General features: G+C 42.8%; 1 long non-coding RNA gene across 1 annotated transcript; it reads left to right on the top strand.

The window, feature by feature from the left end:
* Window positions 1–2,175, top strand: LOC120686856. Its single transcript, XR_005680418.1, has 2 exons — window positions 1–682; window positions 937–2,175. It is a non-coding gene; the product is annotated as an uncharacterized LOC120686856 (long non-coding RNA).
* The last annotated feature ends 3,537 nt before the right edge of the window (window positions 2,176–5,712 follow it).

Raw genomic sequence — 5,712 nt, 5'->3', positions numbered from 1 at the left:
TTCAATGCACGGAGCCTCGAACCGTGAAGCTAGCAACCGCCGCCGCTGTTCCACTGCATCGCGCCGCCGCCACCGTCCGAAGCTGCGCCATCGCTCCGCCACCGCCATCCGAAGCTGCGCCACCTCCGCCGCCGTCCAAAGCTGCGCCGCCGCCGCCCTCCGACGTTGCGGCTTTTGGGGCCGTCGTATTGTTCAGCCTTGGTGAAGGCGATGAGTCATTGCTGCCGGCGCCGAGGAGGAAGAAGGATTTGGAGAGTTGGCTGACGGCGCGTGGGCACACCTTGGCATCCATGTAGCCTACCCTGGAACGCCTCCATCCGATAGTCTCATCAGTTTGTTGCGATTTAGATTCCGTTCGTTCCTCTTCTATATATGTTTCTTCCTCTTCTCTTGATGATCCGGTTTATTTTTGGTACGCCATCCTAATTCGCGTTCCAATCACGTACCTACGACCGTCCGGCACCGTCCCTGTTCTGCGATCTGGAACAAGAATTCCTGGAACAGGGAAAGCGGCTACGCTGTGGCGCTGTGTGGATTAACATCCACTTGGGCGCGCTGCACGGCGGCGGCGCGCGGAGGCCAGACAGGCTGCGGCCAGCACCACGAGGCACCGGCAGACTAGTTCAGCACGCAAGGCAGCCGGCTGGCCGGACGGCAGAGGCGGCAACTAGCAAGCAAAGAGGTCAATTCAATTCAACCTTCTCCAATCGGCCAATCTTGCATATTCATTTTTTCTGTTAAAATTGGAGAATTTGACTTATGAGATTATTTATGCTCTATTATGTTGACTTAATCTTCCTCCATTACCTCCATATGGTGCAGGTGGTATGTTGCATGCATCCGGTTACCATTTTTCACTAATTAATTTTATTTTGCATATTACTGGCCTAATTCCTTTCAAATGTCTAACACTCCAACTCAATTATGGACACCCAGGTTCACTTCTTACAGTTGATGAAAATATGATAGATTGGTAGGTGGGAACGACTGGGCACCTGTTAGGTATTTCTTTATAATTTTTCAAGTTTTTATTTAGTTTGTGGTACAATTAGACTCAGAATTGGAGATATAATCTAAAAGCGCCTAGGTGATTTTTTGCTAAATATCCTTAGTTTGTTTATAAAATGTGATAGTTAATTGGTTAGTATACAGGACTGACTATATATGCAAGATCAAAATTTACAATATCAAGATTTTCAGGTTGCTCTCACAAGCTGCAGATTGTCGAGATATATTGTGTTCCATTATCTTTGTACTAAACTAATCATTAAATTTGTCGCTTATATATATGATTTCCACCGCAACTACTTATTCCTTCAAAATTAGATCAAAAGATTTTATCCATACCGCCTGCTACATGACTATACAATTACCATGTTTGAGAAAAGATATTGCAGCCTTTCCTTTCAATGTAGTGTTTATTTGAGGGGGGATGTCATATATGGTCATTGGAGGAGTAGCCTTAGGGTGTACTGAGTATCAAACACATAATGTAGTGGGTATCACTGAAAACAGATTTGTTTGAACAATAGAGTCTCACTCTCACATAAAGGGACACCTTTCAGGTGCCTCTGAGGAGAAGGTTCCCTCAAATTTGGTCATCCTTTCTTTCAAATGACATGGTAAATATGATTACAACTATTCTACTATATATCGAGTGCCATATGGACATTGATGAACTCTGCTTATATAAACAATGAAACAGCATGTTTGGTGAGGTGTTATATTAAGTTTGATATTGTTTCAAATTTCTTTTGTGCTAACTCAAAGAATAATTTTATTCATACTAGTAGCTGCTTTTGATTGTGCCGGTGTCTTTCCCTTTGGACACTGCAGGCAATTATCCATGGATACCTTGTGGTATTAAAATAATTTATGATTGTGCTGCCTAGCTGATGTTTGCAATTGAGGTTACTAGGCATTACCAACATCATAGTAACATGCATTTACTTCTTGACTAATTGATGTTTGTAGGTTATATGCATACGCTAGTACTTGAAGTCTATAATGAACTTACTATCCTGCTAAAGGAGTATCAATTACTTGGCCTTCGAGTTGTGTGTGATATAACTGATTTTTTTAATATATAATATTACAACTATGTTAATTTCTCTATGCAGTTTGAAATTATACATATTAAAGCTATATTTCTGAATGCAGGTTCAAATGATCAAGGGCTGAATTCTTATGTTCGGATGCATTTGAGAATGGATCAAGAAACAATGAATTTTAGGGTTCTAGGATACGTATACTTAATTTTTCCTTTCCAATAGTATAGACTTTGTACACTTTGCTACAATGTAACATTTGTTTTATACATGTATACTTTTATGTATATTATATACATTTGTTTCCCTTCTACGATCAATATACCTTCTTCTGATTATTGAAAATTATAGTTTATGTGATTGTGCAAAATCATGCTTACTCCAAATAAATAATTTAAAGATCATTTGCTAAAGGCAATGTGTAATATTGCTTTTTTTAAAATAATTTGAATGTGTTACAATAGGTAAAACATGTGTTACGAGAACCATATGTTTCTTTTCCCAAACCATGCTCTCTATCACACTATGGAAGTGTTACTAAAGCTCAAAAATGTTACAGAAGATATACATTGTAACACTTGATAAGTGTTACACTAGATTACTAATTGTGTTACAGTATAGTAACACTTTTTAGATGATATCAAATATATTTCTAGTCCCTGCAGACATAAAAACAACACCACTAAGTAGATCGAAGCAGAAGCACAAAGTAATAGCTAGAGAAATGAGTAGTGAGGCAAACCACAAGGAGACACAAGGATTTGTTTCCCGAAGTTCAGATTCACCAAAGTGAATCCTACATCTCCGTTGAGGAACTCGTTGGGCTTGAGTCTCTTGCAACTCGATCCCTTGAGTTGGGTCTTTTTCAACCACTCCTCCTTTCCACTATCTTGATCCTTTCCACCAAGGGGGCAAGATCACGCCCGCACAGACTTGCCGCTGCTCACTACACCGTCGGGAGCTAGCCGGCAACGCCTAGCCGTCTAGGAGGCTCACCTCCAAGAGTAACAAATGCAAATATGAATCTTTGACGGAATCAAGAGTGCTCAAGCTATGGTTGCTCTCAGCTGCTTGAAATGCAGCTCTCTCAATGGTCACTTTGCTCGCACACACTCAATCTCTCAACCCAATCCAAGGATATGCAATCTAGTTAGCACAACTCACAAAGAGTGTTGGGGAGAGCTAGCTGGTCAAGAAAATGCCTCAAGAAGCTTAGAAGAATGCCAGGAACCAGCAGCCCATGCAAGAGAGGGCCAAGGAGTATAAATACCCACCATTCAAAAACTAGCCGTTGAGATTGTCAAACTAGACCGGTCAGACCGGTCCTCCTGACCGGTCTAGCTAAAACTAGCCATTACTCCCCTGACCGGTCAGACCGGTCAGGTCCAGAGAACCCCAAACCCCTGTTTATAAAACCCTACCTGATTCATCAAGTCAAGACTTGATCATTCAAGTATTTCTATGTTAGTTCTCAGAGGTTTTCTCTCAGGATCCTCTCATGGGTTATCTATGAGCACTTTTGACCGAGTCAAATAATCAATGTTGCATCCCTCTTGATAATTCGGCATACATATACTCAAGATTAAATATGAAATACAATTCAATCACTTGAGCCTTGAATCACTTTAGTCTTGCCATACATTGACTTGTCAATCTTCGGATTTCAACATTGCATTCTCTTATCGTGAGCAAATCCATACTTGAGCTAGTGACTTAGGAATTCCAACTCTTAGGAAAATATGTCCATGAATCCAAGTCACTCCATAATATACTTGATGCATTGCATTGCTTCTCTCAACATATGTTGACGGCCATTATCTCACGTTTTGACCGTCAACTTCTCGGGAATAAATTGAGTTTTACACTACGTTCCATGCATATTTTTATTTGATTCTAATAAGTATCACAAGTTTTGGATGAGTTATGTTTGCAGGAATCCAATGTCCAAAGATGGTCGAAATCAGAGAAAATCCCAGCCGCCCGGCACATTCCGTGCCGACCGGCCTGACATTCAGAACCACATCGATGCAGCATCAGGTGGTTCCTTCCTTTCGCTCAGCGTACCTGAAGCGAAAGCGCTGGTAGAGAAGATTGCTTCTAACCAGAGTTGGAAAGGTGATAGGCAGCAACAACCCCGCAAAGGAGTTCATCAGATCGATAATATCGATATGCTTGTTGCCAAGATGGACCTTCTCATGAAGAGATTGGAGTCCCCACACCAGGAGGCTAACCAAGTTATGGATTCTTGCATGACATGCGAGATGTGTGGAGAAACTGGACACATGGGCAACTCTTGCCCGGTCACTCAGGAGGAAGCTCATTTTGTTGGGACAAACAACTCCAACAACTCAGGCTTCCGTCCTCAGCAGGGCTGGAATTCCAAACCCAACCTCCCCTTTAGTCAGCAGTAAGGTATGAACTTTAATAACAACTTTCAGCCTTCTTTAAAGGACCTAGTTTACAGCTAGCAACAAATTAATAATAACATTAGTAAGAAATTCCTTGCTAACGATAAAATTTTGGAGTCTTTGGCCAGACAACTAGAGGGCATAAACTCTGTTATTAAAAATCAGTTGAGCTTCAACAAAATGATAGAAACTCAAGTTGCTTAACTAGTCTCATCTTGTCCTAACAATAATTCAGGAAACCTTCCTGGGCAACCAGAAGTTCCCCCGAAAGAAAGTGTTGGTGCGGTAACTACGCGGATGGGTAAGTCCACGCAAGAACCACCATACCCTAAAGATGCAGGATCTCGGCGAAAAGCTGTACCGGCCAGCAATACCTCTGCTGTAAACGAAGATCAGGAGGAGGCAGAAGAGTCCAACACAACTGCTGCCCAGGAGGAAACCGTGAAACCCCTAGAACTTCACGGGAGTTTCATGACACTACTGCCTTACCGTTTCCAGAATGGTTAAGGAAGCCGGTGGCCGACGAGCAATTCGGCAAGTTCGTCGAGGTAATACGGAAGTTGTATGTCAATATACCGCTTCTTGACGCTATGCAGATACCAACCTATGCCAAGTATATCAAAGATATACTTGGTAACAGGATAAGCCTGCCCACCACCGAGGTCGTGCAACTCACAGAGGAGTGTAGCGCAGCTATACTCGATCCTCTCCTGGAGAAGAAGAAATATACAGGATGCCCCACAATCACATGTTCAATCAGGAGTCAGCATTTCTCACACGCTCTGTGTGATCTGGGAGCAAGCGTCAGCGTCATGCCCAAGGTAGTTTACGACAAACTAAACTATCATGAGCTTGCCCCTACTGCTATGTGCTTGCAGCTAGCGGACCAGACGGTTTGTTACCCCGCGGGGATTGCGGAGAACGTTCCGGTTAAAATCCGGAACTTCTTTATTCCTGTTGACTTCGTCGTCCTCGACATGGAGGTCAACGCCAAGACACCTCTCATTTTGGGAAGGCCGTTCTTGAGTACCGCAAATGCACACATTGATGTCGGAACCGGAGAAATTCAGCTCAACATCAATGGACAGACAGAGAGGTTCGCCTTCCGACCGAAGGTAGAACAATGTTCCTAGGTCAAAGCATTCAACCGGAAGAAATCCGAGAAAGAGCAGGAGAAGCCATCAACACCCACCATCGATATCCTTGCCGAGCTCTTGGAACAACTAAGAATTGACAGGGAGATCAGAGTGCATAAC

This window comes from Panicum virgatum, chromosome 8N, assembly GCF_016808335.1.
Source record: "Panicum virgatum strain AP13 chromosome 8N, P.virgatum_v5, whole genome shotgun sequence".
Taxonomy (NCBI): Eukaryota; Viridiplantae; Streptophyta; class Magnoliopsida; order Poales; family Poaceae; genus Panicum; species Panicum virgatum.
This window is presented reverse-complemented; position numbering and strand designations above follow the sequence as displayed.